Raw genomic sequence first — 24,425 nt, 5'->3', positions numbered from 1 at the left:
CAAACATAAGCAAGAATCATTGGATTACAGACCATTGAGGATGTTGTTAGCCAATGTGAGATATCCCACCTTTGATGTCAATGGGAATCAAGGCATTAGGTACATTCTACTAGCCATGAATAGATTTTTCAAAGTCCAATGGATTGCAGAATTCACCCTCTAAGAAAAAATTATGTTTTTCCTTAGTAGATGACAAGGATACCTACCATTAACGCATGTAGGCTCCCAGGTACCTTATCTAACCCTAACCCTAATCCCAGATAATGTATTGATGTCGATGGACAAGGCTTGTTGGCAGGTGGGCCTTAAGGGATCCCATATCAACCAATACGAGTACAAGACATAATGAATTGAAAGATACATGATTTGAAGAACTCATACAAATTTACAGACTTTATTGGGAACCTTTCCCGCCAGTTACCTGGATTTCAAGCAAATTCCATGTCTAGTTACGCCTGACAAGCTGGTTTTCACAAAAAAACTTATTTTTCTCTTTACTATTTTCATTTATTTATTTACAATAATAACTTTCCTACTATACTGGAGAAACAATTTCCTCCTTCAATTGAAAGAGAACTTCCAATGAAGCCATGTGTAGATCAGGTACAAAGATATATTCATGCTCAGATTTAAAATATAAAATTTAGAATGTACATGAGCATGAAAAATCAACAGCTTTGAAATATGTGATACAAAGCGTACTTGAAGATGGGAGTGGTACTTTAACTGGATTGTGATTTGAAACCAATGAATGATGTAATCCTGGTGGTATTGTCCCATTTCTTCATTTGAACCACTTTGAATGCCCTCTTCGGTCATGCCAGGAAAACTTGGATAATTGGTCTTTGAAATTCATATAAGGCTTGTTGCTGGGCATGGTGAGAGTTCCTCGATCTCAGGGTCAGAAGGATCCTCCTCATCGGATTTGGTACATGATTGATCAATATCCTTGCTAGATAGGAAAGAGGAATCAAGGGAGACTTCTAAATCTTTTTCTGGTTTTGGAGAGATAGATAATTTCTTGAATGCGGTGAGGATGAACTCTTCCTAAGAGGAAGATACCACAGCTACTACTAGGATTTGAGAAAGTACTTCGAGGGACATCCTTCAAGCTCTCAATCGTTCTTTGAATTTCTCTACCTGGTTGATGATCCTTATCTTGCAACATGGATTAGTACACAGGGGTTCTTACAACACCCCAAAAATGTTTTATCTCGAAAGAGTTTGAAATTTTTAATCTAAATGAATAAAAATTGTTAATTGCAATAAAACTCACCAAACATGCTTAATTGGACAACCAAACTTTGGAGAAACCCCACAATAGTGGATGCGTGGCTCTTAACTCATGTCTTACCGTACATTCTCCGCCCTTTGATTGTCTTGAAAAATCATCACCACACAAAATTTTTTGTGAAAGAAACTATGCTCTAATCCCTTTAGCACCTACCTAGCAACGACGCCAAAAATGTTGGGAAAATTATATGTGTTATAATTCCAACATTAAATTATCAATCCGGGACTCATAAGCTTCGAGGCACAAGCGCAGGTAACGCAGGATCAGAGCATCTAATCTAAACTAACATCATGAAATTTGAAATATATTCCTAGATTAAGTACGAAATTTCTATTCCTAGTTTGAAACTAATATATTGATAAGCAAAGGAATAACTTCAATCAAATAATGAATTAATTAAAACTTACTGAGAAATCAGGGAAAATAATGAATGATCTATTCAAATGAGTGCTACTTGATTCAAAACAACTCAACATGTAAAAGATAAAATTTATGCCTAAAGCTAATTGTTCACACAACACAATTTATTAACAAATGGTCTTTAATTCCATAAATTGCAAAATAAACAAATGATTAACTATGATAATTACTCTATTGAAATCACACAACTCACGCTTCCAAACTAGATTTTTCTAATTAACTAAATCAAAGTGATTCTGATTACATAATGCAGCTAAGTACAGAACGTGGCCTGAGTATAGAATGCAGCCTAAGTAAAGAATGTGGTTAAGTACAAAATTCAGTTGAGTACAGAATGTGGTTAAGTGCAGAATGCGGCCGAGTACAGAATGCGGTTGAGTACAGAATACGACCCAGTGTAGAATGTGGCCGAGTGCTTACTCCACAACTTGCAAAGTGAAACCAATAGCAATGCAATTGCTTCCCTCTACTCAAATTGCTTCCCTCTACTCAGATATAATCTATGTTAAACCTGCAAACACAATGGGTTCAGGCGGCCTTTCCTGTCCATGTGTTGCAGGTCTAAACTCAATTCATAAAATGGACACCAAAGCTACAACAACTTCATCATCCTTTATTCATCCAAAAACAAAGTTTTAATATACAACAACCAAGAAATGCAATTGTGTTTCCTATCCTATGTAACTCTCTATAATTCCTCTTCATTTGATCACAAATTGATATTTTAATCTACACCCATTATGTACTTAACCTGTAGAAACTAGTTTAATTGACTTATGAAGAATTTCAGCAGTTAATCCCTACAGTAAATAAACTTGGAAAAACCATCATTAGCAAATCATGACAAAATAATCTCTAATCATTGAAAAGTCAAGAAAACCAATTATAATCAACCACGAAGTGTAGGATATGAATTAACAGCAAAGTGTGGAATTAGAGTGTCAAATGAGTTAAAAGCATGGGAATTTAGGGTATGAATAATGGTATTTGTATAATGGAAAAATGGGCATATTCGAGGCCCAACATCCCCCACCCCCCCCCCCATGCCTGAGGGTTTGCATGTCCTCATGCAAACAAATCCCTTTCTTATTGAAAAATTCTTGACATTGCTTTGCAAATGTTGGTTATTGTGGGACAACATTGCTTGAATATTTGAAGGTGCTGGTTCTTGTGGAGCAGCACTGCTTGAATACTTGGACGTGATGGTTCTTGTGGAGCAATACTTCTCACATTTAATATATCACACTAATTTACAGAGCATTACAAATTGAGGACAAGAAATGGATAGATGAGGAAGAGATGAAGGATGAAAATGAGATGATGATAGAGATGGTGAATGGGTGCTTACATACTCTGTCTTCGTAAGGCCAATGTCTATAAGTGGTTTCCTTTATCATTTCATGGTAGTAATGACTTCATCCTCTGATTGTTTTTCATGGGAGGAGAAGACACTAAAGATACTACTTTTATACCACAAGGATTTTTCTTTTAACATGGTCTTGTAATCAGAGTATAAGCATAATGAATGGAAGGAAATAAAAGGATAATGGTTTATGAAAGATGAAATATGTGGAATGAGAAATGGTGAATCATTAAGTTTCTTTAACCTTTCTAATGAATTAGAGAATCATAAGCCAAATTTACCTCAACTTTTACCTTATCGTTGATGTGCTCGATGCCGCAAGATGAAGTGGAGGATGGAATGGCTAGAGATAATGTGATTGCTGATATGATTTGTTGAATAAGGCTGAAGGACGAAGGATGAACTGAAGTGTTGAAGGATGAAGTGAAGGTCGCCTTCCCACCCATGCCTGAGTATTTGTATGTCCCAAAACGACTAAGGAAAGGTGATTGCTGCTGCAAATGAAAATGGGAATGTTGATACAAAAATCCAAACTACTGCAAACATGTGTTGAGACCTCAAAACCATATAGTCTTCAACTGCTACACACCCGTGTGCAATCTTGCACATGTGAATAAATAATGTCAATGTCAAACATAAATAAGAATCATTGGATTATCGACCATTGAGGATGTCGTTAACCAATGCGAGATATCCCACCTTTGATGTCAATGGGAATCAAGGCACTAGGTACATTCTACTAGCCATGAATAGATTTTTCGAAGTCAAATGGATTGCAGAATTCATCCACTAAGAAACATTGATGTTTTTCCTTAGTAGATGACAAGGATAACTGCCATTAAGGCATACATGCTTCGAGGTACCTTATCTAACCCTAAACCTAATCCCAGATAATGTGTTGATGTCAATGGGACAAGGCTTGTTGGAAGGTGGTCCTTAAGGGATCCCACATCAACCAACACGAGTACAAGACATAATGACTTGAAAGATACATGATTTCAAGAACTCATACAAATTTACAAACTTTATTGGGAACCTTTCTTGCTAGTTACCTAGTTTTCAAGCAAAGTCCCGGTCTAGTTTGGTCAGACAAGCTGGTTTTCACAAAAGGACTTATTTTTCTCTTTACTATTTTCATTTATTTATTTACAATACTAACTTTCCTACTATACTGGATAAAAAAAATTCTCCTTCAAGTGAAAAAGAACTTCCAATGAATCCATGTTCGGATCAGGTACAAAGATATATTCATGCTTAGATCTAACATATAAAATTTAGAATGTCCATGAGCATGAAAAATCAGCAGCTTTGAAAGATGTGTGTTGGCTTGTGGGGGCCTGACCCAGGTTCAACATTAGTTAGCCAAACAAATCCCTACACTACTGGCCCTTTCGGAATCAGCCCGTGGAGCGCAAAACTAAAGTCTCACTCGAAGCAGTATGGGAAGATGCTGGAACCAAGTTTTTGCACCCTTGAGATGGTTGTGATGTCGGTTTATTTCAGCTATACCTGCCTACACGCAGGTTGCTTAGCCCTCTGTTCCACCCTTCACTACCTTTGCGAAAGGATACAATCGGCTTTCGTGCAGCCCTAACCAGGGGCTGATATACTTTCGCGTTGCTAGGGTAGCGAACTGTGATATTTCCTAAACCAGGCTAAGTGTCTTACTTATCTTATTAATAGATCTTAGTTAGCTTCGTGTAAACAGATGTTCTTACTTGTGTTCACTTAACCAATATATTTACATACATTCGCACATCATATAAGCATTATAAGTAAAATTCATACCCAATATAACAGATGCATAAACAGGAAATAAAGACGCAAAAATTGTAGAATACTTCTCTTTATTGATGATTCTGAACAATTACAGACTCGACCCGCCTTGCGCAGTCAACTGCAGGGGTCTGTGCACTAAGTTGCGGGCTTCTAGGCCTCTGCGCACTCAGCTGCAGAGCCTCTACCTACGCTATGACCCAAAAATTAGACTTCCACTTCAGAGCTATCTCTCATACATGTTCGATCTTAATTACTTTTTTTCTAACTACTTAGAGCTTAGCTCTATTTATACAATCCATGGTCCGCGGACCATGGGTAGATCTTCTATAGCCGACATTACATTTCCAAAATAAGGGTGGACAACCCTATGACTCTTTAACAACTACGCGCTCTACAACCACAAAATGCAGAGTCTTTACATTTGGATTACAAAATTGGACCAAAATATGGGCTTTAAACCCCAAAACTGCCCTTGGGGGATCCCGTGCCCAACAGGCCCCCAACACAAACATCGTGACTTGCCCTTGAGTCACTCTGCAGGTGCGGAGATCTTAGCGTGAAGACCTCCCAAATTTGTTTGGATCATCGCAAATTCGGCAGTGCACTGAGAGGCCACCTGCTGAACTTCTGCCACCCGCTACTCGGTGGCTGCTGCTGAACTGCTACCCTGAATCTTTTGCTAAGTTTCTTGCAATTTCATGAGCTTTCCTTCAATGGAGGTTGTGATCGTGTAAGCCTCATCTATCCATGGATGTAGGCGTGCTTTTAAGACTTCTTTATGCCAAGCGGCATCCACCTATTCCTTGAGCACCTTTGCCTCCTGCATACGTGTGAGCCTCTGTGTAAGGGCAACTGTCTGCGCGGTCCCTTTTACCTTGTCATACCTCTCTTGTAGCTCGCGTGCCTCTGTCTCTAGGTGCTCTACATTCAGGTCCTCTTGTAGGGTGGTTAGGACCTCGAATGATTGTTCGAAAAGCTACATGCAGTCTGCCACTTAACTGTCAACTACTTTTATTATTGTTGTAACAGCGGTGGTATGTTGTTCATGAATTTCCAACGGAGTTGAAGGTTGCGCCTTCAACTGTAATTTTGCGATTTGCAGAGCTGAAACCTAGCCATCTTTGCTCAAGTGTTGCGCATGCCTATGGCTAACTTGCGGATGCGCACCTCCACCGGTTCTTTTGCCTGAATGTCCAACTCTAGGACCATCCAGCAATCTTCCTCCACTACCTATATTATTTTCTTGTTCTGCTGCACCACCTCGTTGCGCTGTAGGCCCAACTGCTCGATGTTGATGAGCTGCTCGCTTATCACCTGTAGAGCGCGACTCTCCCGGGCACTGAGTTCCGCGGTGACTCCATCCTGCAAGAGGTAGACCGTATCCTGAGGGAGTGTAGCCATGTTCAATCCTACCCCTTTCAAACTGCTAACAGTGGGCCTGTCAGCCTCCTTCTCTATATTAAGTGCCTCATCTGGTAGCACTATTGTGTTGGTCACCCTTGTCTACAACATCTCCTCAGCAGCTGAAGTGTCGATTGCGAGGCTGGTGGACACTGTGCCAGCCTGTGGAGTGCATACCTGCAACTCCTGCAACTCTGTCTGGAGAGCCCCCAATACCAACTATTGTTGTTCTTCAAACTGTTGGAGGGCCTCCGCGGTGACATCCCTCACCGTTTCGCCAATATCATGCAAATCCCCCTCAGTGAGGGTGATGCCTTTGTTTTCTTTTGTGGCACTACCTGCTATCATGGTCGCAAACGCTTGAGTTGGGTGGATGTTGTCTGCGGATACGTGCCACCTTGTTCTGTCTCTTTTTCTACCTCAGTTCAAGGTGAAGGTGACTTGTGTCCTTCGCACTCTTCTCCTCCTATTTTTTGTTGTTCTGCCAGTTTCGCAGTGTCGCGCGCTGCCTGGGCCTTAGCCTTTGCTTCCTCCTTTTTGCGCTTCTCTGCTAGCTATGCCATTCGAAGCTTTGTCTCTTCCTTCTTGCGCTGCGCAATGAACTTGTCCGTTTCCATAGCGAAGCCAGCTGGAGCGCGCCACTTTGATGGCCAAGACTTAAGAACTACGAAAATTACACCATCAGTCACCAAGTACGGTAGGTTATGCCATGTCTTTGTAGGGTCCTTTCGTGCCCTAATAAAAACATCGTGGAAATCCACTTTGAACTATGCAAAGCTCTGCAAACTAGGGTATATTATGCGCGAAAACCGCAACTTGTGATTGATCCCCATCTGGATATTCATCTCCATTAAGACCCAAAAGATCTTTCTTTCTATTACTCACTGCACGTCCTTGGTTGCCCACAATGAAGCATACTTCGCTGCCTCTGGAAGGTCTAACGCGACCGAAGGGAATTGGCTATCTTCGGGAAGCTCCCATGCCACCAGTACGATCAATAACAAGAGCCAGCGTAGTGAAATGTTTTTCCCTACTCCTGTGCCTCACAACAATTCGCAAGGAACTCGCCGCATAGATAGTTTGACCAGTTGAACTGGACTCCTTCCACACATTGGGCTGCTAGTGCAATCATAGACGTGGGTACCTCATCGGCGCGACACTTCCACATCAATTTCCCTGCTAGTTTTTGTGTCGCGACCTTGACAACAGGGTTGTTAATGCTGGAGATGGCATATCCTCGCTTCTTCTTCTCCAACTTGAACTTCTTCTTCATCACTTCTGCAAGGGCCAACTCACCACCTTTTCCTTCTAAAATATTGGCTTGATCCTCCCCTGGGTAAGGCAGCTGTGTGATTCGATGAATCAAGTGGTCTGTGATGGGAATGGGCTCCTCCAGCCACAAACACCCATGCACCAAGCAGAGCAGCTACTTGATGATGAAGATGGTCACTAGGGCATGGTGGTAATGCGACACCCAACACAGGTTTAGCAACCCGGCTTTCTCTACACCCTTGAGCCATTTGGGTGGCTCTAATTCAATCATTCCAGCCGTTGCGTCAATCCGCCGGCACATTAGCTACTATGACGCTAAATGCGGTAATTTCTCATGATCCGCAAGGTCCCAATCTTCAAACTTTAGGACAGGAGCTTGCCCTAATTGCGGCCCCTCAAATACAATATCATCTAGGAGCAACAGGGTTTGTAGGGAGCTCTTGCTCTCATCTGTGTCCTTTGGCACCTTGGCTTTGCCCTTGCACAAAGGAACATATTCTAGTAGCCTAGTAATAGGGTCTGCACCCTAGGTTTCAACTTCCATTTCCTCATCCTCCTCATCCACTAGGATTTCTTCAGATTCCTCCTCATTAGCCTCCAAATTAATGGCCTTCCCCTTTTCCTGCAAGGTGAGCTTGGTCCTCTGTGGGTTTCATGGTGAGATGCGCACTGGGATCATAGCCTGCTTATCCTTCTTAGGTCTCAGTGTTCTGGGTGATTTAGGGACCTCAACTATTATTCTGACGCTCTCTAGGGCTTCTACTACCGCAATTTCCTGCGTGGCTTCCTCGACTGTCACTACTCCTGTGTCCATGGCTTCTACGGGTGCTGACATAACGCTATTCCACAATTCTTACAGTGTCTCTGGTAGTTTCTCAAATAATGAATTCGCTTTCAGAGTCTCGAATAGGTCTCGGTTCATGTATACTTGAGCGCACAACAACTCAGTTCTCAAAATTCCAAGTGTTTTTCGCTAGACAACCACTTGTAATTTATAGGGCCTTTCGAATTTGAATTCGACCATTCCCCCCACATTTGGCCCATTAATGCTAGATTGGCGGCAGATTTTCAAGAATCTAGCACATAAATATCGCCTTAAATGCCTGCCACCCGCTCCATTTGGCCTCAAACCGATCATCGAATCGTGAATAGTGACTTTAACAGTCACTTTTCGGCGGACCTATGTGCTAGCGCAATTGTCTTCACACTGCCGTGGACCATGTGACACTTCGCTGCTTCGCACAGTCTTGACATCACGCAGATCCCCAACTCGAGTAGTGTAGTTTATAGTCCCGCGCCTCCTTTCAGTAGCCTGGAGCACTAAGACTGTGCTTCTATCGGCTAGTCAGATGGTCGGGCCACTTGTGTATGGCTTCAAACGATTGCCATTCACTTTTCCTGGGAAGGGATCTCCATTCAACTTAACCAACTGGACCGTGCCACCATCGGTAATATCCTTAATAACATATGGCCCTAGCCAATGCATTCTGAGTTTCCCTGGAAATTTATCAAACTTACTGTCATACAACAACACCAAGTCATTCACCTTAAAGGTGCGCAGCTTAATATGACGGTCATGCCACGCTTTTTCATGCTGCTTTTGGACCTGTGATGAAATCCAGTCAAAAATCTCTCTTCTTCCAGCTCATCCAACTGTGCAAGCCTCTCTTCCAGGGCTCCGCGATCTGTCATACCTGTGAGCGCTACTATGTGCAAACTAGGTACGATGTATTCCATAGGCATCACCACTTCAACCCCGCATACCAGCCTAAAGGGTGTCTGTCCCATTAACCTCTTGCATGTTGTCCGATAAGCCCACAACATTGCAGGTATGTGAAGGTCCCAATCACATCGCTAAGCTTTGCATACCTTGGTCGGCGTGTTTTCAAGCACTTTGTTGGATGCCTCCACTGACCCATTAGCCTGTGGGTGGTAAGGTGTGCTCTTTTGGTGATACACCTAAAATTCCTCTGTTAGTGCGTTAATCATCTCATTCAGAAAGTGTGTACCACAATTGCTCATCAAGATCTTTGGACATCCAAATCGCGTCAGTACATGCTCAAATAGAAACTTCGCAGTAGTCATGCCCATGCAATCCTTCACCGGCTACGCTTCTACCCAACGAGTCAAGTACTCTGTCGCAGTGATAATGTACCTCACACCTGTCTTTCCTTGGGGCTGAATAGGTCCTACAAAATCTATTTCCCACTTTTCGAAGGGTTGCAACGTTACTTGTGGATTCAAAGGCATTTCATCCCTCTGCGATGGCCTGCCTGTTCACTAACATACATCACACACCTTGCAATATGCTTTTGAATCCTGATGAATGGTTGACCACCATAACCTGGCACGTAGAATCTTCTGCGCGGTTGCTCTTCCTACATAATGTCCTCCCATGGCACCCCCATGAGCGTCTGCAAGGATGCTGCTTCGTTCAAACTCAGGTACATACCTCTGCAGTATTTCATCATTCCCCATCTTATATAGATGACCAACAATGACAGAGAAGTCTACCGTGCGCACCACTAATTCCTTCTTTTGTTGGACAGAGTATCCTTCCGGTACAGTTCCAGTTGTTAGAAAGTGTATTATATCCTCGAAATGTCCATCCGCGATGCGCACAGCAAAGCGCTGCGTGTCAGGTAATCCTTCCTCCAAACTAGTAGGTTCCTCCCCTATCTCGATGCGCGACAGGTGGTCAGGTCCTGCGTTAAATTGTCCAGGCTTTACAACAACTTCAAAATCATATTCTTCGAACAATAAAAGCCATCTGCAAATTTGCCCCCCCAACACAGGCTTATTGACCAGGAACTTTAGCGTGGAGTGGTCTGCATACATCTTAAAGTGGCCTCCTAGCAAGTAGTGTTGGTACTTCTAGAGCGCATACACCATAGCTAGCCCTTTGCGCTCAGTGATAGAATAGTTCTTCTCCGCTTTGGATAATCTGCAGCTTGCGAACGCGATAGGGTGGTCCAACCATTCTCTGCCATCCTATGTTAGTACTGCCCCTAGTGTTATACTTGACGTGTCGACATGTACATGAAACTATTCCTTCCAGTTCGGGAAGACTAGAATTGGCGCAGTAACCAAATTTTCTTTCAATATATCCAAGATTTTCTTACAATCATCGTTCCAGCAGAACGTGACATCCTTCTTCAACAATTTTTCCATTGGTGGGGTGATCTGGGCATAACCCTTAATAAACTTCTTGTAATATCTCGTATGTCCCAGAGTAGCGTACAACTGTTTCACACTCCTCGGCACTTCCAAGTTTAGAATCACCGTGAACTTCGCGGGGACTACCATCAGCCCTTGTTTGCAAACCAATTCCCTAAGAGGTTCCCAAAAGGAACACAAAATAGATACTTCTTGAGGTTGAGCACGATCCGGTATCTTCAAAAGATATCCAACATCAAGCGCATGCTCACTACATGGAACTTAACCAGCCCAAATATAGTCCAGTCATCAAAATATACCTCTAGGAACTTATTAATAAATTCCTTGAATGCCACAACCACCACGCGTGAAAAGATAGTAGGTGCATTCTTCAAACCAAATGGCATTACAGTATACTGAAAGCAACCCAACTCAGTCACGAAGGTTTTCTTGCTCCTATCCTTCGGTGCGATTTTGATTTGGTGGTACCCAGAGAACCCATCAGTGAAAGAATATGCTTCCTGACCACCTACATTGTCCAACACTTCATCCGTGAATGGAGTTGGGAAAGGATCATGCACACAAGCGTCATTCAGTTTTCTGAGATCCACGCATATCCTTATCTCATCCTTCTACTTCTTCTCTTGCACCACCATTGGGCTTACCCAATCGGATTCCTCCATAGGCTCAATGATTCCTGCTGCTAGCATTTTATCTAGCTCTAAGCAGACCTTCTCCTTGTATTTCGGGTTTAGGCGGTAAGGCCTTTGCTTGACTGGCTTCGCGTCAGGCTTTAACATGATCTTCATCACCCCCAAATCTCTGATTATTCCTTTCAAATCTGTAAACTTGTTCAGGAATAATTCCTGATATTTGTGGAGTAATTCAGCGACCTTATCCACAGTCGCATCATCCCAGTAGTCTCCAATCTTTGCGAATTTGGGTTCTGTCTCCTTACCAATGTTCACCTGTTTAATTTTCACCGGCGTGGTTATATCAGGGTTCTCAATCTATGGTCCCTATACCTTGTGGTGGCCTTCTATTTTTGGAATGTTAATCTTCTGTGGATCCTCATCCTCCTCTTCAGTAGTTACATTATAACATTCCAGCGTGCGACTCAACTGAGTAGCCCATTCAGGCTGAATCAGGTCTAAAGGATCCTGTGGTATCCTAAAGATGGTTGCTTTCACCTCTTGTAGCACTTCATCAATGCTGTCAAATCCATCCTCAAAACTAAATGTCATCATGAATCCTTCACGCAGGATATCCCATTCACCTGTCCCATGGTGGAGCTCTGTTTCTATATACCAATTCATTGGGATAACATCCATGGTATGACAGAACAGGTGCACCCACTCAGGTTGAGGCTTTTCTCCATAAGCCTGCATCCATTTGGCCAGATGCGCGTGCGGATCATCTTGCCCATCGTACTTTTCTGTCAGTCACATCTTAGGCTTCCCAAATCGTGCTCTCATCATCCTCCTATATTCGCGCCAATCATCAAAGCTTCCCTTGTGCATACCCCACCATCTTGCGGGCGTAGCGCGCAATACCCAGTCTAAGGCCTGGAAGCGTTGCTTTTTTGGTACCTCCTTTTCAAATGCATCCAAAAAGGTATCTACCTCAGTTAGACCATCATAAGTAGGCAGATTCCTTTCCTCTGACAACACACAGCGTAGCGACCGGGTCATCATATTGCAATTCAGCATAGTTACTTCGTGTAACCGATTCTGTCAGCATTCTATTTCCTCGTCGGAATCCGAAGTGCAGGAACTCTCGTGCTCCCATGTAATCCATCCATCTGTGGTGGGATTCACCCAGTATTGGACTCGTGCTATTATCTTATAGATGCAGTCCATATCATCATCACTTTCATAGTCGTGGACTGGTTCCATATAGCGCGATCCCTTAGCAGGATCCAGGGGTATTATTATGCGAAGTGATTTCTTCTCAAAGATCATCTTCCTCTTCTTCAGATTGATTACCCCGTTCATATCAGTAGCCCAGTCAATTCCCAGGAGCGTAGAGTAGGAATTATTGTCATCCACAATCTCTATTACTTCAAAATCTGCCAGTGCGCTCACTCCCTCAATATCCACGGTCACTCCCTGCAGTCGCCCCATGGGTATGATTTTCTGCTGATTCACCATCTTTAGCTAAATTGAGGACCATTGCAGCGCGGGTTGCCCCATTCGCTCCCAACTCTGCTTTGGTAGTACATTCGCATCTGATCCCAAATCCAGAATGACTTGATCCATTTCGTATTCTTCGATTTGCACGGTGAGTCTCATTTCACACCTCGTCCTTGTCTTATGCTTTCCGATCTTGTGGACTACGTGCGGTTCACCTGGCGCGGTCCCAACACATCTATTGATAAGTTCCTGTAATCCTTTTATAGCCTTACTGTTGCACAGTAACTTCATACAGGTTTCCAAGAAAGTAGTGAGCATAGAGGGGTCCATCTCCGGCTCCTATTTATCCTTGCTTCCTGAAGTGGAGGCCTTGACGAAGATCTTCTTAGCTTCCATGAATGGTTCACGGGCGTACTCCAAATCGAACTCGGCCTCTTTTGCTAGGGCTTTGCGAACCCATGTGCTGTCTTCCGGTTGTTTCCCCTTGTCATCTCCCATTGTGATCCCACTTCGGAGCACTATATTTACGTTCGTATCTTCCTCGCGTGGAACAGACCTCATCATCTGAAGGTTTTGAGTCGAGGGAGGCGGTAGTGCTCCTTTGTCACATATCATGGCTATCAACATAGGATAATATTTTGTTTCATGATAAAAAACATGCAATACTTGCACGAAGGGCGCATTGGATTAGTGAAATTGCGGGCATAGTGTACTGGCCCTCCACAATTGTAGCAAATCAACCGTCTGCGACCTCTACTAGGTCCTCCTCCGTCTTGGCTTCGTCTGCACCCCTGAAATCATGTCTGCGTCATCCCTGCATTCTAGTCAAGGGGCCGCGTTTTGGCCTGAATTCTGTAGGCGAGAGTTCTATCCATCATCAATTCATAGCTCCTGCAAGTACGCTCATCATGTCCCACCGATCTACAAAAGATTCAGAACAACTGTTGCGGAGTTTGCGTATACTTCTCTAACAAGTGACAGTTGTCTGTGGCATGTTTTTCGGCTATTTGACAAATAGTGCACCACAAAGCAGGCGTTGCGCTAGGTCCTGCTTAAGCTTCTGGCCTTAAAGGCATCGGTCCTCCTCTTTCAAGGTAATTTGTAAAGACTGAGCAGTGGTCTTTGTCATGACCTTGACTCTTGCATTTCATGCACCATACCTCTTCGTGTACCTTTGGCCAAACCGTCCTAACCTGCTTCAAGATTTGCATTTTAAGGCACAGATTCTTTAGCTGCACGTGGATCTGCTGAACTCCTAGATTAGGATCTTACATCGGGGTCTCATGTAGTCTCATGGAAATATCCAAGGTCTCTGCCTAAGTTTTTATCTTCTGCTGCGACAACGCACTTCTTAAGTGTGGTAGTAGCGAAGCCACAAACCACTCACAATGCTATCCATCTGTCAAATTCATGTTGGCTTCGCAAATCATACATTTCAGCCTCTGATCTAGTTCCCAAGGCATCTCACCTGGTAGCATCGTGATCTCTTTGAATCCCACAATTGACTGCACTTCAGATTTAGGCCTGCTAAATTCCCTATTCAGTGCTACTTAGATGTCCGCTACTCTAGCATTCAGGTTATCGCTGGAGTACTTAATATACCAAGTTAGCGCGTGATCTTGCAGAGCACTAACCAGTGTTGCCTTCTTTATATGGTCATCTGTAACACCTTGAGCTTCCCATACAACCCTCAAAACGAACCAGAATTGGTCCGGGTCCTCATTTCCCAAGCCTTTGAACAAAGGAAACTTCATTGTGTTTGCCATACTGAATCGCGGTGGAGGTGGAGGTGGGACGGGTGAAGTTGGAGGCAATGGTGGTGAAGATGGATGTGGTGTGGGCAGAGGTGGTATTCATAGAAATCCTTGTCTTATCAAATGAATAGCACTTTGCAGAGAGACCTTCGCTATCTCTTATTCGTCCCTTCGCGGTGGTGAAATCAAGGGGCTAGACTTTGGACCCATATTTCCTTTGTTTTTGTAACTTTTTCCGCTTCGTGTAGTTCCAAACATCAAGGTAGCTGCATAACCCATTTTTCACACAACAACATTTTAATCCAAGTATTCAAAGATTTTACTTACTTACCTCGTAGTCCCTTGGAAAAGCATCACTCTGCCTCGCTATAGTTCACTGAGGTGACGACCGCGAACTCAGTAACAAATCCTCATATAATGTGATTGAGCCAATGATCGATGACGCACATGACCTTATCCTTTGATGCTTCCAACCTTCGCACTAACTCTGGGGTCCACACAATAGGACCGTCAAGTTTCCACCTTCCATGGCTATCTGCTAGCTTCGCGATCCACTCATATAGCTTAGTAGGGAAGGACGCAAAAAATATTTCATGGATCTCCGTATACAGGTATCGGTCCAACCACTATTCTTTTGACAGTTGCGGGTTTCTGTTTTCTTGTGCCGCAAACTCATGAATTCTTCTGTCCGACCAACCTTTGATTTCTTTCTTAGTTGGATTCCAGTGATATGAAATCACACATCTCAATGCAGATTCCGGTCCCAACAACGGAACCATTTTTTGGCTTGTGGGGGCCTAACCCAGGTTCAGCGTTAGCTAGCCAAACAAATCCCTACACTATTGGCCCTTTCGACATCAGCCCGCAAAGCGCGGACTGAAGTATCACCCGAAGCAGTATGGGGGGATGCTAGAAGCAAGTTTCCACACCCTTGAGATGTTTGTGATGTCGGTTTATTTCAACTATACCTGCTCGTGCACAGGTTGCTTAGCCCTCTATTCCACCCTTCAATACCTTCACGAAAGGATACAATCGGCTTTCGTGCAACCCTAACCAGGGGCTGATATACTTTCGCACTGCTAGGGCAGCAAACTGTGATATTTCCAAAACCAGGCGAAGTGTCTTACTTATCTTATTAATAGATCTTAGTTAGCTTCACGTAAATGAATTTTCTTACTTGTGTTCACTTAACCAATATATTTACATAAATTCACGCATCATATAAGCATTATAAGTAAAATTCATACCCAATATAATAGATGCATAAACAGGAAATAAAGACGCAAAAATTGTAGAATACTTCTCTTTATTGATGATTCTGAATAATTACAGACTCGACTCACCCTGCGCACTCAGCTGCAGGGGTCCGCGCACTCAGCTGTGAACTTCTAAGCCTCTGCGCACTTAGCTGCAGAGCCTCTACCTACGCTATGACCCAAAAATTAGAATTCCACTTCAGAGCTATCTCTCCTACATGTTCGGTCTTAATTACTTTTTTTCTAACTACTTAGAGCTTAGCTCTATTTATACAAGCCATGGTTCACGGACCATGGGTAGATCTTTTATAGCCGACATTACATTTCCAAAATAAGGGTGGACAACCCTATGACTCTTTAACAACTATGCGCTTCGCGACTGTTGAGTCCCAAACTTGCATCTTCCCTATACACCTTTTCAGCCTTCTTTTCCATTTACTAGACCCACCAAGCTGTCAAATCGTTGCATATTAGTTTAAAAAGAGCTTATAAAATGGTTTCCTAACTATGTTTGTGATTGTTGTTTGATTTAGATTTTTGTTCAATCAGCTGCAGAAACTTGTCACTTTCCGCAGCCAGCTCAAGTTTCCGCAGCCATTTTGTTGAAGACTATGTTACAAGTGTCCAATGGAGAATCCGGCCACATGGGCAAGCTGCAAATGACATGTACATGGAGCGTGTCCCCTTGGTTCAGCCAAATCACTCACAAACAGCCATGGTCAAGGACGGTCAAAGGAGTGGTCAAACCAAGAGTTTTGCGGTGGCACGACTCTGTTTTGCCCACGTGAAGTTTTGCGTGGCAAGTTCCTCAATCTTCGGAGGTGTGCTAACACCTGTGGATCAATCCGTGAACCAAATCGAACAGCCACCACTCCATAGATTTATTTGTCACGGCTACCATACTGCTAGATCTCAGGACGTGGAGATTTACGTGTCTGTTTGGCAGCGTAGAATTTAGGAATCAGTTATAGCATCTTCAGTTATAAATAACGCGTTATCATACGCTTGATAGTTAGCTTTTACATGTAATCTTGACTGTGTTTACGAGCCCACTGTGCCGTGCTCTATCTTTATGTTTTGACTGCACTTTAATATATGAGAAGACAACATTCTTAAGTTCAATTTGTGACTGAGTATTGATTGGCCGAGGTTGCAGAGGGCCCCTGTACACCAAGGCTCTGTATCTACTGTATAGTTTCTCGCTTTCTTTCATTATGTCACTTCTTTCATAATCGTTTACTTGTATATTATTCATGTTAACTGCTGTCCATATTTCCTTTTATGCTTTCTCATGATTGTTAGCTGATCAGTGTTTTTCTTTCAGGTTCTTGTAGGCAGCGCGGGAAATTTACATACTTTTAATGACTAATGACATGAGATCATCTTGTCCTTTCTGCCGATTCACTTTCTGAGTTTTAATTCCAGCATTGTCATTTCTTTCAGTTCTGCTTTGCTTATTTACTTAAATGCAATTTAGATATCATATTACTCATTTGTTTATGATTACCTTCCTATAGCCAAGCGACTCAAATAGCGAGGAATCAGAATATTACTTGATGTAGTATGATTTACTTTTCTTTCCTGCAAGTTAGTGATTAAATTACTTATGTCATTTTCAGGGATTGAAGTATGAATGAGTAGTTTAAATCTTAGTTTCATTTTATGCAATTTCATTTCCTGCAATTTAGATATCATATTACTCAATTTGTTTATGATTACTTCCTATAGCCAGAGCGAGTCGAAAGGTGAAGGGTCAGAATATGAGTTGAAGTAGTGTGATTTAGTTTGCTTTGCTTACAGTCTTTGAATTGCTTTGAGTTCAGTTTTTATTTTCTTTTTATACAGCAGTAAGGATACTGGGCTTCATTGTCACTAGTTCACTGTTTTGGTACATTTTTATTTTCTTTTGAGAATTGATTTCATCACAGCCAGTTTGAAACCTTTTTGAGAACTTTAAAGTTTGGAAAATCATTGTAGAAATCACCATTACCATCCATACTTGACTTTCAATTCTGCCATCTCACATTAGGGAATCAACAGAAGATAAACCCAAAAACAAACCAAAAACTCAAAAACGACAAAGAACTAAGAAATCGGTTATCTTGCATATACAGTGCACTTCACTTCAGCAGTTTACGACTCTCGGATTGACATTTTAAATAGAAATTTAGGACACACTAAATTGACCAAACATTTTGGCGCCGTTGCCGAGGAAGTGAAACTAGGTAGCCAATTTCTTAAAAAAAAAAAACAAGAAAAATTCAAGGAAGGTAAAATTGATAACTTCTCAAAGTATGCGCTCCTCTTGCACCTAGTGTGATCTGGAGGATCAGAAAAGAGAGTTATTGGTTTAATAATTTCTTGAGTATGCTCTCTTCTTGCACCTAGAGTGACCTGGAAGATCAGAAAAAGGATTATTAGGTCGACTTGAAGAAAAAAAAAAAAAAAAATGACATGCATAGAGCAAGAGATTCTAGGGGAAGGTTTTTAGCTAGGGCCAAGAGTTCGATTTTTACAACTCCATCTACTTCAAGGAATAGACAAGAAACACCTCCATCATCTCCAACTCACACTCCTAGCCTTAGGATTCCTGGAATTCAAGAGGCAGTAGTTGAATTAGGAGACTCTCCCACACCATCCACCAAATCTGAATTAGGAAAAGACCCTTTCTTTACTTCTACAGGAAAACACATTGTAATTGAAGAAGTAGAATCACCTGAAGAAGAAGAGGGAGAAATTCCTCCTCGTTCGCCATTAGTAGAGGAACTAGAGGACTTTGAAGTCTCTGAGGAAACTATCATGACATAGGAGGTAGTAAACGGATTTGGTAGAGGTAGAGGTAGAGGAGGAGGAGGAAACAATGGAGGAGGTAGAGGTAACAATGGGGGAAATAGGGATGGAGATAACTCATTCGGATTTCCTATAGTTGATGAGGATTCTCGAGCAACAATGAAAAACATCTCACCATCTGTCCTCCCAAACTTTCATGGGTTAAGAAATGAGGATCCTGAAACATTTCTATTTGAGTTTGAAGTCGTGTGTCGAACTTATGATTATTTGGAAGACTCTCAAAAACTCAAATTGTTTCCTTCAACATTGAAAGGAGCTGCTTTGAAATGGTTCATGGGATTAGTCACTCAATCCATTAGGACTTGGAATGATATGAAACAAACATTTTTGGATAGATACCTGGACTATTGTATGCCCACCAATCACAAGGATGAGGTATTCAAAATGGTGCAAAGAGAAGATGAAAACTTGGAGGATTTACTTGAAAGATTTCAATACAACCTGAAAAGAGCAAAAATGAATAACTTAGATGAGGAAACCTTGAAATCCCTTCTATTAAAAGCCATTAGAGATGAATGGATAGATATTTTGAACATGATGGGAAAAGGAGATATATCTCAACTTCCACTTCATGATATAGCAGAGCTATGTGTCCATCTCTCAAGGGGAAAATCTAAAACTGGAAAAGGGCCTAGAGATCCTTCTCTCATTAGAGAAAACAAATCTGCAACTGGATCAGTAAGTAGGGCTGAGATTGGCAACATGCTTGATGAATTCAAAACTGATATCTTAGGGAGTCTTAATGAGCAACTAGACACCCTTAAGATACAAAACAAGCAGAAAGCTGAAGCTGAAGCTTTGGCCATCTTTTGCCCAAATGTAGAAAGAAACATGCTCTAAGGGAATGTCCCTTGGATGAAAAAGTTGTAGAAACATGTGTGATTTGTTCAGAAAGCCATGAGACCAAGGATTGTCCTTCAATCCCTGGGCTCAAAGCTGTCTTTCAAGAAGATCCAAATTCAATTGAGTCTCTCTGTTTTGTTGCAAGGAGACCTTGGCAGGGGCAACAAAATCAAGGGTTTAACAACTCTATGAACTTTCAACCCCCACCAAATTGGAATCCTTGGCAACAACCTTGGTCCCAACCTCAAAATCCTTTTCAATCATGGGTACAAGGTATGCAAAATCCTTATGGGGGATTTGCTCAATTTTATCAATATCCTCCATCTTTTCAAAATCAACAAGCTCCACAACTTCCAAATCAAAATCCACAACTATCATTGCCATTTCCACAACAACAACAACCTTCTCAACAGAATCCAAATTCTCAGCTCTTGCTTCCATTCCAACAGAAGACAAATCAACTACCTTCCCATCCATTGCCAAACCCCAACAATAAAAACCCTCAAAATGCTTACATGGTAGAAGGACAACAATTCCCTACTTATATGATTGTTCCTCTCAATGATGTACAACTCAGATCTGGTAGAATTTTAGATAAGCCTTCTATAGATGCTCAAAAGCAAAGCATTTCTGAGGAAGATTCTCTTGAAGCCAATAAAGGTTCTGAAGCATCTTTTCAAAACCCAAGCACTCAAAAAGAAAAAGAAAAAGATTCAACCCCCACAACTCCTATAGTTGAGCAACCTGCATCTTCATCCACACCTCCTTTTCCTGAAAGATTACAAATTGACAAAGGGGTGGAAAAACAAATCTTGTTGCCTGACTATGATTTTCTAGATGAATTAAAGAATGTCTGTATCAAGATTCCCTTGTTACAAGCCATTAAAGAGATTCCTATTCTAGCAAAAACAATAAACGAGTTGAGTCTTAAAAGACCAGGAAGGAAACCAAGAGATACAAGAAGAATCCACCGGGTAGGAAAAATTGCAGATATCATGATGGAAAAAATTACTATGCAGAAGTATGTAGATCCCGGTAGTCCAATTGTCAAAACACATATCAATGGGGTAGAAATTCCAAATACTTTGATTGATTTAGGGGCTGCTATCAACATTATGAGTAGACAGACTATGGAACAACTAAAACTTCCTAATCTTCTTTTTACACCTACTTTACTGCAACTTGCAGATCGATCAATTATCAAACCAGATGGTGTATTAGAAGACATTTCGGTCTCCTTAGATTCTTGGGAATATCCAGTAAATTTCATGATCTTAACTCCCAAGAGTAATCTAGGAGGACACCCTCTCATCTTAGGAAGACCTTGGCTAGCCACAACTGATGCTTTTATCAGTTGTAGATCTGGGGATATGTATATTTCTTATGGTAATTCGACAAAGAAATTCAATCTGTATCCTCTAGCAAAAGCAATTATAGAAATAAGAGATAATGAGTGGGTTGATAATGAGGATACTATACAACCTGTCTTTACCATTTCTGAAATCAGTGAAGATAGTCAAATTCTAAACACATTCGAAAACTTTGAAACACTTTCAGAATATGACCCCACACAATTTCAGTTAGATTCTGACATTGAGTATTTATCATCTAGACAAATGTCTCTTTACTCTATGGAAGAATTTGGTAGTTCTGCCATTGAGATTTTTCCAGGTAAAACATTGAATATCAACAAAAACTTGGAAAAATCACAACAGGGAGAGCTAACCAAAATCTTGCAAAAACATTCTACTGCATTTGCATGGGAGTATACTGATATGAAAGGTATTGACCCTAAGACTTGCATTCATCACATGTACATCGAGGAAAACAATAGACCAATCAGACAACCTCAGAGAAGGATGAATCCAAACCTTAGGGAGATAGTGAAAGAAGAGCTCCAAAAACTACTCAATGTAAACTTCATTTATCCAATTTCAGATAGCCGATGGGTTTCTCCTTTGGTTATAGTACCTAAAAAGAATGGTAAATGGAGGGTATGCATTGGTTACAAGGAATTGAACAAAGCAACTTTGAAGGATCACTTTCCATTACCCTTTATCGATCAGGTATTAGATACTCTAGCAGGCAAGAAGTACTTTTCATTCTTGGATGGTTTTAGTGGCTATAATCAGATTCAGGTAGCACCTGAAGATCAAGATAAGACCACATTTACCTGTCCATGGGGAACTTTTGCTTACCGAGTACTTCCTTTTGGATTATGTAATGCACCCGCAACATTTCAAAGGGCAGTACTAGGAATCTTTTCTGATCTAATCCATGATTGTGTAGAGGTTTATATGGATGATTTTACAGTTTATGGTAATTCATTTGAAGAGGCATTAGAGAATTTGGAAAAAGTCCTTATAAGGTGTAAAGAAACAAACCTTTCATCGAGTCATGAAAAATGCTTTATGATGTTTACTGAAGGTATTGTTTTGGGACATCATATTTCAGGGGATGGGATTAAAGTTGATAGATCAAAAGTTGAAGTCATCTCCAAGTTGCCTATTCCAAATTGTCAAAAAGATGTTAGAAGTTTTCTGGGATTTACTGGATACTATAGAAGATTTATAGAAAACTTCACCAAAATAGTATCTCCACTCTTCAAATTACTTACAAAAGACTGTGAATTCAAATGGGATCCTGATTGTTAATTTGAATTTGAAACTCTGAAAACAAGAATATCTGAAGCACCCATTTTGAGAGGGCCAAATTGGAAACTTCCTTTCCATATTTCTACAGATGCTTCAGATACAGCTCTAGGAGCTATGTTGGGTCAAAAGGACTTAGTTCCTTGTGCCATTTACTACACCAGTAAAAATTTTACTCCCACTGAGTTGAACTATACTGTGACTGAAAAAGAGTTCTTAGCTGTTGTTCATGCAATCAATAAGTTTAGACATTATATAACAGGCTATGAAACTTTTGTCCATACTGATCATTCTGCAATTAGATATCTAATGAACAAACCTGTTACTAATGGCAAAGTTACAAGATGGCTCTTGCTTTTACAGGAATTCAATATTACTGTGTTGGATAGACCAGGGAAACAAAATACAGTCGCTGATTTCTTGTCTAGGATCCAAAATACTAACGAAGATTCTCCTGTAGAGGATAAGTTTCCAGATGAATATTTATTTGCAGTAACTACTAAAACTCCTTGGTATGCAGATATTGCTAACTATTTGGTTACAGGGAAGCTACCTCCACATTTATTTCCTAGTGAAAAAAGAAGAATTATTCAGGAGAGTTCGAATTATTCATGGATTTCTAACGAATTGTTTAAAACAGGGCTAGATTGTGTGATCAGAAGATGTGTTCGGGAAGATGAAATGCCTGACATCCTCAAGGCATGTCATGATGAACCATGTGTTGGACACTTTGCTGACAAAAGGACGGCCTATAAAATCCTTTCTTTAGGATATTATTGGCCTTCCCTCTTCAAAGATACAAAACAATATGTCAGAACGTGTGACAACTGCCAAAGAGTTGGGAGACCGACTCTTTCAAATGAAATGCCATTACAACCACAGGTACTCATCGAACCCTTTGAAAAATGGGCTTTAGATTTCATTGGACCCATTAATCCACCATCTAAACAGAAGAAGTATATATTGGTATGCACTGATTATGTCACTAAATGGGTAGAAGCCAAAGCATTGCCTTCTACCACTGAAAATTCAATTGTTAATTTTCTTTATGAGGATATTTTTACTCGTTTTGGTGTCCCAAGACAAATTGTGACAGATCAGGGAAGTCAATTTACATCTAACTTGATGGAGAAGCTAATGGAAGAATACAAAATCAAGCACAGAAAATCTACTCCTTTCCATCCACAAGCAAATGGCCAAGTGGAGTCTACAAACAAAGTTCTTGAGAGCATCATCACCAAAACTGTCCATCTACACAGAAGAGATTGGGCAGAAAGGCTTCCTGAAGCCTTGTGGGCCTACAGAACTACATGGAGGAATACAACAGGACATTCTCCCTATGAACTCGTTTATGGGAAAGAAGTCCTACTCCCCATTGAGTTTCAAGTCAAGACTTTCAAGATGGCAGTTTAGTTGGGGATGAATCTATCAGAAGCCCAAAAGCACAGAATGGAGCAGCTGAATGAGCTATATGAGATCAGACAAGAAGCAATCTTAAGAACTGATCTAGTTCAACATCAAAGAGATAAGTGGCATGACAGATACATCAAAGAGAAAAAGTTTCAAGAGGGAGATTGGGCACTACTGTTTGATTCCAAGTTTAAAGACTTCAAAGGTAAATTTCAGACCCATTGGCTTGGGCCATATGAAATTGACAAAGTCTTTAGCAATGGAGCGGTAAGAATCAAGACCATTGATGAATTTCAAACTCCTCTTATTGTGAATGGCCACAGATTGAAAATTTATCATAAGCCACTCTTAAAAGAGGAATTTGTCAAAATATTTCAAGAGAATTCTGCAATAAGGCTGGTGAAGAAGAATCCTTCTTCCCCACCAGCCTAGCCTTTGTTTCTTTCAGTTAAAATATATATATATATATATATATATATATATATATATATATATATATATATATATATATATATATATATATATATATTGTATAAGCCTGAAAACCAATCACAGATTGGCGGTCTTATACAGAAAATATAGAGTGAAAATCAGGGACACCTGACACTCTATATTTTCCAAAAAAAAAAATCTTCTCTCCTTCTTTTTCCATCTTCACTCCACTTCATTTGCCATTCCACTCCATCTCCATCTCATTTTCATTTCACTTCACTCCACTTCATCTCACTCCATTTCATTCATTTCATTCCATTTCATCAATAAATGTCCCTTTCAGGACCATTTTCACTCAGTTAGTTATTATCTAACTATCTTTGTTCAGCTAAGTGGGTGTTGTGTCAGTTTC

This window comes from Pinus tabuliformis, chromosome Q (assembly GCF_031772625.1).
Source record: "Pinus tabuliformis cultivar Carrire ecotype Pingquan chromosome Q, CPIR1, whole genome shotgun sequence".
NCBI lineage: Eukaryota > Viridiplantae > Streptophyta > Pinopsida > Pinales > Pinaceae > Pinus > Pinus tabuliformis.
Note: the sequence above shows the minus strand (reverse complement) of the source record.